This window comes from Hyalella azteca, unplaced genomic scaffold, assembly GCF_000764305.2.
Source record: "Hyalella azteca isolate HAZT.00-mixed unplaced genomic scaffold, Hazt_2.0.2 contig1600, whole genome shotgun sequence".
Taxonomy (NCBI): domain Eukaryota; kingdom Metazoa; phylum Arthropoda; class Malacostraca; order Amphipoda; family Hyalellidae; genus Hyalella; species Hyalella azteca.
The window spans coordinates 406,508-419,919 of record NW_025931904.1 but is presented as its reverse complement, the minus strand read 5'-3'; positions in this window follow the sequence as shown (position 1 = coordinate 419,919).

The window sequence follows — 13,412 nt, the reverse complement described above, 5'->3', positions numbered from 1 at the left end:
ATTAAAACCGTTCAAGTTACTTGAATGGTTTATGATTAATAGCTTAAAAAAATTCGTGTAACATGATTCTCACCTCTGACAGAAGAACAGCAGCTCACAGCAAGGATAAAGAACGCCATAGATGTTGTGAAGTTGTAGGATCTCCCAATAACCTTGCGTTCAAATACCGCGTTCTTTTTGCCATTTAGTGACGCGGTATTAGCTACCCTCCTGTCTTCTTTTGCATGTTCGTGTATACTTGCAAGACAACACTTCATCTTCGCTTTTGTTTCATTGCAAGTTAAAAGTATTTCCAAAGTTAACTGGCAATTATTGCTCTTTCAACATGCATTCCATATTTTTTCTGGAATATAATATATTTTCTTTTCCTAATACAACTGGCACGCATTTTCCACACGTAATCGAAGTCAGTACACACTGAGAATATTCTTGAAAATATGAATTCCTTAGTTATGCGCGCATATTCAAACTCGCTGAGTTTTCTGTAAAACACTTGAGATAACACGTTACGCTAAATTATTTTTTTTATTCACTTCATTTTAACAAATGTTTTAGTGATTTATGGACAAACTTTTAACGGAATTGGAATCTGCTAATTACGGTAGGCAGCGAGTGGAAATTTTAAGACCAGTGTATTTCATTTATATGAATTATCATATCATTTCATGTAAATAATAATGAACAGAAATTTATGGTTTTTATGGAGTAAAAAACACACTTCATGAACCTTAAAGAATGAGAAGAGATAGTGAAACAACATAAATGCCTCATACATTTAAGAAAAAAATATCCTGAGCATTGTTGCCGTTATCTCATTCGGTAAATAATATTTTTAATTAAAAAATTATTATTGAGCTCCTTTTGATGGAATTGCTCTGAATTTTCATGTGCTGTTATATTTTTATCGTTTAATTTTGTTTACTACTTTTTTGCATCAACTTGTTTCACGCGTATTATGTGAGCATGTCATTCAAATACAACTTTAAAAATCCGCAGCGTAGAGCAAATTTTCGCAACAATATTTTAAAATTGTTACCCTTGTTACCTTGGACATCGAAAGAATGGCTACCGTTTTGAATTGGTGAAAGTTTTCGGGATTTTCGGTAAGAAAATTGTTGCATGATAGTTTTCGGAGCGAATTGTTGAGGTATTGTTGAGGTATATAAAACACAGTCATTGGTTTTAATATTACGTTTTTGTTTATATATATGGTATCTTCTGTATGATTATTACTAATGTTAGATTTATTTGATGTGGCCATATTTATTTGTTGCATGTTGTTTTCAGTTTTAATTCGTTTTACTGCACAACAACGTTATATTCATTGTTAATGGTTAATCTTTTAATCAATATTTCCATTCATCCATAGTTATCAAATTTTTTTTTTTGAGGGTGGGGAGAGGAATTTCTATTTTATTATTACATTTTGTTGTGTTTTTTTCATTTGAATAAAATTAATGCCTTCTTCTGCAGGTAACTTATTAACGCATATATTTTCCTTTAGATCATCACCGCGAATTCATCACGACTAACAGGAAGATCCGTACAGCAGTCGTGGCGTGACCATTATCAGGTTGATATCAAAGCAGCGCTAACTAGCATCGTTAGCACAGCAATAAAGTTCCAATGAAGGAATCTCGCATATTTTTATGACTTTTCCTAATATCATTTGATAACGTTTCCTTGGAGAAGTTCTTCTAATTTTTATTGCTATTTATAATTGGTTACCGTCAGAGACGTGATTTCACAGGCTAACTCTTAAATGAAAATTTCACCTTAGTGGCATCCGACAAGTTCAATGATTCTCCAAGGCGATCAGATTAATTGATAATTAATTCATTTATTCCGAGAATTGGATTTAACAAACTTATTATTGATGAATTTAAAGAGTGGTAATCTAAGGCAGTAAAAAGAGGTGGAAATGATTGCACCACAGTTAATTTAACGGTGCTGATGATGTTCACAGAGTAGATGAGTTGCATTAACAATCAATGGGATCTTGTGCAGAAAGTGTGACGATCTGGTTACTTGTTTTAACGGTTTTCAATCTCTAAAAATATCCATTTATTTCTCTAAACTCATACAAAAGTATTTTGTTTTCTCGTTTTTCCTTTTTGTTGAAGACATTTTATTGCAGGAGAAATTTTTCAAATAATTTTGAGAGCAAGAGATGGTTTAAACAAACTCTCTCATTTAATACTTCAGTCAAAACTTAGATTTTTTTCAGCGATACTTAATTTGATTAAACATACATTATTAGCCAAATTACGCGTATCGATACTTGCCCGTGCAGTGCCTCCTTACATTGTAAAAATCTGCTCTAAAATGTTAACACATGGTATGTTCAATTAAGTCGTATCAAAAGTTTCAAACAAAAGGAAGAATTCAATTTAAGATAAAAGATGGAGCAGGTTAGCATAATATCTGACATAAGGAAATGACGTTGTGCATTCAGGTCCCATGAGGCATATTTTGCCGACACTTGTTTTATTTACAAACATTTCACCGGCAGTAAAACTCAAAACAAAAAAATCTTTCTTGAATTGCACTTAACTAATCCTCTCAGACTCCTGACAAGATTAGTTAAATTACATAAACCCGACATAAACGTGACATAAAAAATGTGTACGTCTCCTCAGTGAAATTATATTAAATGTTAACAATGTTTACTGAGAGTGCAGGAACTTTTTTGTTCCTGAAACACGGAGTACCGAACTTTTTTTATTAAAATTCGTAAATATTTGTGAATATTCAAATACTTCCAGACTACTAAAAGCTAATGTATTTGTGATTAAAAATACAAATAATTTCATTTTTATATATATTGAAAAGTTTTTCCAAAACCTCTTATTTAAAGTTTTGGAAATAATTTAAAATGACGATATCTCTCAGGGATATGCTTTTGTCATTCACATCATTGAAGCCTGATTCAAAAATTTCCGGACAATGAATTACCACAAACTTCAAGGAGTGATTGGATTGTTATAAATCTAGAAAACAATTCAACTGAAAAATGATATATCCAATCACAAATAAACTTTGTCTAATCAGCAGCCAATGCATAAATACGCTCGTATTTAAAGACATATTTCACAGATAGTTAATTACATAATTAATTACATTATATTTAAATTAAATTTGTCACTTCATTAATAGTTGATTGAAAATCTTTGCCATCAGTATTTTAACAGCACAAAATCTATCATACGGGCCTATGGATGAACGCTGCGTTGGTTGGAAATCGATTAATTTTGTCTGAGACCGAATAATATACTTACTATGCATCAAAACATTTCAAAGCAAAGAAATATCAATCAGTAAAAACAATACTTTAATATTTTGAAAACTTGCATAATTAATAGTCTTTCTCTGGAAACCGTAAACACTCAAAACAAAAATATCTGTTGTATTATATCTATAATTTTATTGCTATCCTAGTTAACTGCGCTGCACGAAAATAGCACTAATACGTGTGAAATTAAAGGCTTCGGATGCATCGTCGTTTTTTCCGTAAATTAATTATCAGTTCTCATGCTTACCAAGTTTTCTTCCTAATTTTCTTAGTATCGTTTCCGTAGAAGATTGCTGGCAAAAGCAAAATTTACTACAAGCTCTCTTAGAAAAAGGATTCCATCCGAGCAGGAAAGAAAACATATAAGTTTATTCATTTAAGTTACATACAATAAATTAATATGAAACATTCATTCAAATCAGTACTTGCCTTACATGTACTATACGTATATTTAAAATGCTCTTCTGGTAAAAAGTTGCTGGATTTCAGACATTAATTTGGATAACTAATGATTGCTAACTAGCAAATTTACCTCATTGATTCCCAGGGAATTCACTGGCAACATTTCCAGTGGAGTAATTATCATAAATAGACTACATTTTAGTCTAGCTGACGCGACGAACAGCGTTAAGCCGACTTCATTACAAATTAATTTGAAATGACATATTCGCGCCATGTATCGGGAATTGCTTTAACAATCCGTGAATCATTTAGCGAGGCGCTCGCGGGCGAGGAGTCGATCAAGAATCATTTGGAACCTAGTTATCGAAATGGCAGTAGGTGGGTGCAGCCACGCAGGAGCTTTAGCTTGATTTCATTGAGTGAGATGCATTTCCAGTCAATATTTCCTAGCCAATGAGTTAACTGATATAGAAAAATTGGGCGCTTTACACTGACCTAAATTTCCAGTGAATCGATTTTATGTTTTTTAAGCAAAAGCTATTATGCAAATACGTTCAAAACCAAATAAAAAAAATATATTTGTGTTCGTAAAATTATAATTTTATGAATTCAAAAAAAAAAACACTTTTCATGCTATGAGATTGCAAGTGGTTTGGTAAAGAATATATTATTATTGTTCTGAATTATTTATTGTGGCTGTATCTACAAGTTTGTGACTAACTGAAAGGCAATTTTATAGTATTATTAAGTGCCAATCCTACTTTGAGGGCAATATGTTTGTAGGATCGTTTCCAATAAAATTTGCGAATCGTTTAAGATTTTTCTATACAATTTACGGACAATGGTAATAATCGAAAAATGAGAGCCACGAAACTGCTTGAAAGACAATACAGCGCTGTCGATACCGCAGCATTATCAAGTTATTGCCTCGTATAAATATAATTTGATCACTCGATTTTCGTAGCGCGCGTCGGAAAACTCATTCGCACGCATTAAAAACTTTTTCTCTATCCTAAATAAGCGGAATATCCTAAATATGATAATATTTCGCGGCTTTTCTATTTCGTTTAATTCGTGGGCCTACATTCATCCTATTTTTATCAATCGGTTGGGTTGTCCGTTAATCAGACGTTATTGGGTTGTCCGTTAATCTATTGCAAAGCAGTGCAATCACAATTTATAGATCTCTTCTTTCTTTGTTTAATTTATCTACGCCAATCGACGCAAAACGAAACCAATCTGCAGTTCCTGAAATCCGTGTTCTCAAGCGAAAAAATCTCGTTTTTCTTCGGAATTGCAAAGCATTGTATTTAATAGACAGTACTAAATTGTATTTGAACAAAGCAAGGAACTGAACAACCGATTCACCTTCAAAATTGCAACACAACTTCACGGTATTGAAAATCTACGGTTTCAGTGTCTCAACTCTCAACTTTCTCTCTGTCATGACTTGTGGACGATGCAAGTCTACGGATTTACCTCCCAGTATTCACGTATCTCCACACGTCCTCGGGATATTCTAAATCTGCGGAGATCACTCCCAGTATTTAAGTATTTCTGACAAGATTTCAGGGCAACCTAAGTCGACGGAGTTTTCTCCCAGATTTAAGTAACTCGAACTAGCATACGAGATGTTACTTGGGACTGTGTCCTCATTATTTATTCATAACAAGGAAACATGCCAGGTATTTCTGAGAATATAATTTATGAGATTTTAATACAGCGTCGCAAATCGTTTTTTCTATCAATTTTAGAATAATTTTAAAAATATCATTCAGATTAGTTCAAATAATTGTTCAAACTACCTTACACAATGAACACTCTTCACATTTAAAACACTGAAAGAATTTCAGTTTGATTTTCATAAATGAGTTTATTTCCATACATTGAATTATCTGAACATGAGTCATACAATAAGTGAAATGAAATGTGTGCAATCACATAACATTTATTAATCGAAAATAAAATCATACTTCTCAATATAAAATTCCTAAGTAATAGAGTCAGATAAACTCATCATTCACATTTTCTCATAAAAGGCAAATTTATTTAGCAATAAGTTGACCGATAAAATTCTTAGATTTTTTGCCTGGGTCCATAAATTGGCTTCAGAGTGCTGTATACAAATCGAATTAAGACATCAGGATTTGAATAAATTGTTTAAAGCTTTTGTGCCTGACTGCTGGTAAGCTAAAGCTGTCCATGAGCGATTTTTACTTCATTTTCATTCAGGTATCTATTAATGTTTATCATTGATACCATAAATTCTTTATATATAAATACATTTTTAATAAGATTGAGAACCATGTATAGAGTACTTAAATAGATAGCATCAGTATGCGGATTACTTTTTTTTTTGCGCATGAATACAGGGCCCTACAACGAAATATCCAATTACATTTAAAGCACTATACTCAATTTAAATCTTTGAATTCATCTAGTAATATTTTCTTCCTTGTTTGTAAAATCATATTATCAGATGTGAATGAAGGCAATCATAGAAATTTCAATTTTTTATGCGAGTGTGATAATTCTTTAGTTGGCTTTATTCACTAAATTATATTCATATTGGGATCCGGATTAACAGCCTTTCATCATACAATATGGTCAATATCATATTATTGTTATTATAAAACAACATTTCAAAAATATAAAATATTCCCTATATAAATTCCAAATAATTACGTTATGGCATAGCGCGCAACGAGTGTGCATTAAAGATGATCATTATTCGTACTTTAGAACATGACAGCAATACATTTATTTTAAAGTTCTACATTTTGCATTAAATTTTTAATGTAGTTTGTAGTATGAAACAGAATTATAAGTACCATTCTTGATTATAGTTCAAACTTTTGATATCGATCACGATAATTTAGACAGGTTAACATATAGTGACTGACGCACGCACGTCACCGACATGGAAAAGTAACGATGTAATGCGGGTTTATTAGAATATTAATAGGGTGTTATTCAACAATAAATTTAATTTTTTTCGCATTATAAAAATGGCATATAAACAATCACTTCAGCAAACCAGAACGGTAAAAAAATGAAATACTAGAAAAACGCACACTATTTCTGAAACGCACTAACCACTGTACGTCCCGATACCAAAAAAAAAACATCATGATTCAATCGTTGAATGTCATACACTTACACTTATATTTTATTACATCTTGCACATGCACACACATCTCCATACTGAGCAACGCATTGCTCGTAACATTTGAAATCTTCAATGGCACATATTAAATCTGAACGGCTCATCTTGATTTTCATCGCAATACTGCCTTTTTCAGCACATGACTGTATTTTCATTGCAAGACTGCATATTCAGCGCATGACTGCCTTTTCAGCGTACGACTGCATTTTCAACGCAAGACTGCATTTTCAGCGCGCGACTAAATTTTCAGCGCATGACTGCCTTTTCAGCGTACGACTACATTTTCAACGCAAGACTGCATTTTCAGCGCATGAATATTAGAGCAATTAAATGCAATTAAATTTTTTTGAATATTAGAGCAACTACATAATTTTGTATCGCCTCACAATTTTCAATTGTAATTATTACATCACGGTTAAACCTGTCGTTATCCTATACCTCGTTATCCATTATAAATACACATATCCCAGCAAGTGCTTCGAAATTAGAATAAACTTCTAAATTTCTTTTAAGGAAAAGAATAAGTTACACCTCTACCCTAGTATCACGCGTCTCGAAAAATAGAAGTAAGAGGTCTTGTTTGTATGAAGCTATAAAAATCCTTTAAAGCCTGTAATTTTTTCAGTTTTCTTTGGTCTGTGTGTGAAGCTGCACAGTGATAGAATATACCACTAGTTTGCATCATTTCTAATTTGCTGGCGATTATCTGCGATATTGCGCTAACGGTTGACTTACTGTCACCTAATTTCTCGTGTATGTTATTCTTAGCGCTGCTGAAGGAACGAGACTGTCGCAAAACTCACATGATGAGACGTTTGCTACGTCTCGGACAATTTAACGGCCGGTCTCCAAATTCAGTGAGCAAGGAATTTCTCCCAAAGTAATGAACGTAGCTCAATGAAACTTGGTACACATATTCATAGCTGGGCAGCGCTACTTCGAAATGTAGCGGCCGCTACCGCTACATGCTCTAGATGTGGCGGGCGCTACCGCTACCGCTACCCGCTTGTGGTTGTCGCTAGCGCTACCGCTACATTAAAATGTAGCGCCGCTACATTAGCCACTACAATGGCCAAAATTATTGGAAATCTCTATATATTTATTGTTCTGCTATTGGGATTGACTCATAAACATTTATTGATAATAAAACATTTTCAAAACATATCAATGCAATATTATATTATTCAAACAATTGCAATAAACATATTTTTGCAATTAACCTAACCGAACTAGTACGGGTTAGATACAGTAAATAAAAGTTACAGTTATTTTTATGTTTTACCTTCCCTACATGGATGTCTACTTTAATCTACCAATCTCAAAAATTATCCACATATACATATAAAAATCAGTCTTTTATTTGTACATATATGTGGATTATTTTTGAGATTGGTAGATTAAAGTAGACATCCATGTCGGGAAGGTGAAACATAAAAATAACTGTGTAAAAATAACTGTAAGCAAACTGAAACATGAAAAAATACCTGTAAGTGGTAACTGGTAGCAACTTAATAAGTAACAACTAACATGTTGACACTAGTAACAGGCTGAGGTTGACAACATTACATCGAAATCTTTCGTACAGTTTTATTCTGTAATTTATATTATGTATGTATCATGCTGGTTTAAATAATGTTTAATACCATTAAGTAAAATCTAAAGCCTTTATCTATAAATGTAGCGGTAGCGCTGTAGCAGCAAAACCTCGTATCGCTACTTAAATATGTAGCGGGCGCTACCGCTACCGCTACATTGCCTTAAATGTAGCGCCGCTACCGCTACATGTAGCGCGCTATTGCCCACCTCTGCACATATTCATTAGGACCTAACGGTGATGTTTAGCTCGTGAAACAGCTTTGAACGAAATTTTGAATATGCACTCCAAGATATCTCTTGCTCACTGCGAATTTAAGCACGTTTTGCTGTTTAAATCATGAATGAGGGAAAAGTGAAAAAAAGACTCGCAAACGAAGTCAAAAGTAAAAAAATTCTCACGAGTCAAACATCCCGTTTGATAGTATGGAGTGTATATTCAAAATTTCGTGCAAATCTGTTCGGTACTTTGGAAGAAATGTCTTGCTCACTGCAAATTTCGGCACGTATCGTCATATAACTCACGAATGAAGGCTAAATATAAAATTTGCATGAGCTAAACATCACCGTTAGGTCCCAATGAAGATGTTTACCGAGTTTCAATGAGCTACGTTTATTACTTTGGGAGATATTCCTTGCTCACTGAATTTAGAGACCGGCCGCGAGTCCGGCCGTAAAATTGCTCGAAACGTGCTGGGAGGTGTTGCCCTGTCCTACCGGTCGGACAAAAGCGCGTGAGCGTTAGCGTGGGTTACAACGTGGGCTTAAAATAAATGACTTGTAAATAACTAAATAAAATCCGAACATAACCTAACTAGAAGGTTATTTTAGTTATTTACAAGTCATTTATTTTAAGCACACGCTCTAACCCACTCTAACGCTTACGCGCTTTTGTCCGACCGGTCCCTGTCCACTTTCCTTCATTCCTCTGTGCGCAATATTTTTCCAACTCATACTAAACCGACGGAATATTTTTTTCGTATTAAATGCAATATAAGTGCCTATTTTGCATATATTTAGCCACCTGCTGCTGCCTTGTAAATAGTTAAATTCTCAACACGACATTTTACAAATCAATTATTGTTTGTCATGGCCCAGTGTGCTATAAAAAAATGTCCACAGTAAAAATCTGTAAACTGTTGTTTGTATGAGTGCATGCATTTTAATTTTGAATATCAATTATTCGGTAATCGTTGTCATTCCCATCCGATTATCTTCAGGATTTTACTTATGAACAATCATTTTAAATCATGAAAAAAACTTCGTTGATCACGGAATTTTGTTATACACCTCCGGTATTATTTTACTGATTAGAACAAATAATTTCAACTGCAGGCGACTATTAAGAGCCATATCAATAGTTTAGTAAGCCCTATAGATTTCCTGCGAGCATAAAAAATGATATTAAGTGGGGAAACTACAAAACTTAATCGGCGCTCTGTAAGGTTGCTCTGTCACTGACAGGGACAGCTGCTAGCAAGAATGGGATTGAACGTTTACCGAGGAACCGTATAACATAGAACGGACTTATGGAAAGATTGAGAAGAGATTTGCAATAGTATCAATCATTCGACAGGATTAATAGACGTGTTTGTGTAAAAGCTGAGGCCTGCAGCTGCAAAGTTTTATTTTAATATCGACGTTAGGAATGTTCACGCAATCAATAGAGCGTTTACCTTGTAACCGCAAAACTAGGGAACAGGTAATGTGATGATTTGTGTAGTAGGCCGAATCCCTCAGTATGGTTAAATGTAGCCATTTGAGACACACAGCTGTCTTTTTTTGTGGGAAATATGAATGGTTACGCTATTTAGGCTAAACCTATACAATATAGCCAAGGCCCGAGCGCAGGTTCCGTGTCGACTATGCTCAAGAAGTGGCTAACGTCTTCTGGTATAACTGGTAATTACTGGTTTTCGACCTTAACGGGTCAACGGGCTGAGGCTACCGCGAGATTAAAAATTAAGGAGGGTGTTCACCTGAATACATCTGTCAGCTGCTACGCTACTCGTACTCAAAGCCCTTGATGGCTATAACCGTTAGTGTGAAGCGTGGTTGGGAGGAATGGAAAGATGTAATACAAGAGGCACGGTAAGGCATCAGTAAAGATGAGGCCTGTTGTTAAGACGAGTCATATCATATATAAAATTATATTGTTCATATTCTATTGTCAGAGCTGGGCAGCGCTACTTTGAAATGTAGCGGCCGCTACCGCTACCGCTACATGCTCTAAATGTAGCGGGCGCTACCGCTACCACTACAATTGCTTAAATGTAGCGCCGCTACCGCTACATGTAGCGCGCTATTGTCCACCTCTGGTAACAACTAACAGGTTGACACTAGTAACAGGCTGAGGTTGACAACATTACACCGAAATCTTTCGTACAGTTTCATTTGTAATTTATTTTATGTATGTATCATGCTGGTTTTTGAATAATGTTTAATACTATTCTATATAAATGTAGCGGTAGCGCTGTAGCGGCTAAACCTCGTATCGCTACTTAAATATGTAGCGGACGCAACCGCGACCGCTACAATTGCTTAAATGTAGCGCCGCTACCGCTACTGAAAATGTAGCGTGCTACTGCCCACCTCTGTCTATTGTTGCTGTTTCGCGTAGTAAAGAGCATTGCATTTTTTCTCGGTTTTGATATTCTCTTGATTACAATAAAACCAAACTCTGGGCAATAAGGTTTTCATATGCGGCTAATTTCCTCGCTCTATCAAGATTCACGCTCTTAGAAAAAAAGAGTGTGAATTAAAGGTCTTCAACGGGGGAACAAAGTATATTCACTGCATAAGGCCGCCTACACATCGTAGAAAGTGTTTTTCAAGGAGGAGTTGACATCAAACTGCATCAACTTTCTTCTTGTACTGGACAGTTAGTTACGCAAGTTAATTATAATGGTATTTTTCAACCCTCGAGAGAGCTAGTTTTCGAAACTTTTTTATCAACAATTTGGCGAATTCATTTGATATTCTATTCTATTACGTTATTAAATTTAACTAATCAAATACTCATGGAAACTATTAGTTTAAGATCGTACTTTTCTCATCGTGGTTCGATTTCACCGACGAAACGGCAAAGAAAGATTTTCCGGTCAAAGGAAAGTACACGAATACATTTCATGATGAAATTGCATTGCAGTATTTGTCGCCTGTTTCAACTGTATGGCTGCTTTCGAACAGAGAGACGTTCAAATTGACATGAATTGCTTTATAGATTGCCTCTAGCGGTTCATGATCGAATTTCCTAGCAAGCTTCAATAACACTTATTCGTATTGTCGCACATTTCAGGCATATACCGTTCGAAACTCACATTCCACTTTAGGAGGCGGCTGTTTTTTTTTCATTATGAACGACTTAGCAAATTCTTGAGATTAGAATTTATTTTTAAAAACTCGTTCAATTGAGGACCCAATCGAAGTTTATATTTTTTCGTTGGTTTACTTAAGCTTTCTTCCGAAATTAACAGACTTTGAAATTTAGTTCCAAGTTCTGCCTTGTGACCTGCAAGTCAATGTGCGATAACAGTTTCTAAAGTTTAAACTTAATTAATAGATTTTAAACCTTTATATTAGATTCTGAGGTACAATATAACTAGATCAGATTCTGAGATACAATTATATTATATAAGATTCTGATTATATTAGATTCTGAGATACAATATAACTATGTAACAGCTCATGAGTGGAAGCACTCGTCTTCTTTCCGGTTGTGAAATATTAATATGAATTAAGAACTGAGTAAAAAGAATTCATTGAGCGATTTAATGCGGAATGAAGAACAAAAAATTTATTCCATCATTATCAGATAAACTTTGCCATTGAAATTACAATCATTCTATTCTTCATTAGGCGAAGACAATTTAATTAAACCTAAGAAGATCCGCGAAGAATTAAGTACCTCAAACAGCATCAGATTTATTATGGAAAACATATGGGGCATAAACGATTCTCTTTCCCAAGACTTTAATGAAACTACTTGAAATCTTTTCAAGAAAATTATGCAAGATATTTATTTTTTGATGGAGAAACTCGTGCATTCAAAGTAATTTCCACAGTAATAAATATGAAAGAATAATCGCTAATTCATTATTAAATGAATGCAGTGAATGAATAACTGTACCAGTTAAAAATTGATGTAAAGCATTTGTATTTCATCCAACGTTCCAGGAGGGTTTTCATTGCGTTCTTAAAATAAGTGACCGTAGATTTAATTTAAATTCTGAAGCATTTGAGCAACATTTCGCTCATCAATCACCGCCTAAGCACTCGCCGGCGGAGCATGGGTACCAATAAAAAAACAGCTAAAGTTCGTCTAATTTCTATACATTCACAAGCTTTTGTTTCTGTTGAATTTTCTTTTAGATCAATAAATGATAAAGACTGCAGCAGCAAAAGTTTCTCTTCACGCTTCTAAAAGCGGGAGTAACTTGGCGAGCAAGAACACGAAGCTAATCCAGAGTTGTAGTTTTGCGTTCAAGCGTTTTATACGCATAAAGTTTAAATACATGAAGATTAATAAAACAATAAAGTTTTGATGTATCATGAAAATTATATAAAGACTGAATCGTGAATATGATCTAAATAATTCTTGACATATTAATAATTGCAAAATAATGAATATTAGGTTTGATTCATAAGCTGAGAATACGAAATATAGTGCGTTATAGTTTATTACTTGAGTGTCATTTATTGCCGACAATTCAAAATTCTGGCAATTACAAATTAAAATTTGTTCATGTTTGAGTCACTTTGAAATATTGCAATCTAGAAATTAAATTCTACGACCTTAAACACAAACGAACGTTTCCTTAGAGTCGAGAACGCAAATCTCTAAGTTTATCTTTTGTCCCTGGACTGAGATTCCTAACCCTCTTCCGAGCCGTCCGCTTGTGTGGGTTATATTAAGCGGAAAGAGCTTCGCTCTCCGGACAACGTCTGGTTATCGCTCGA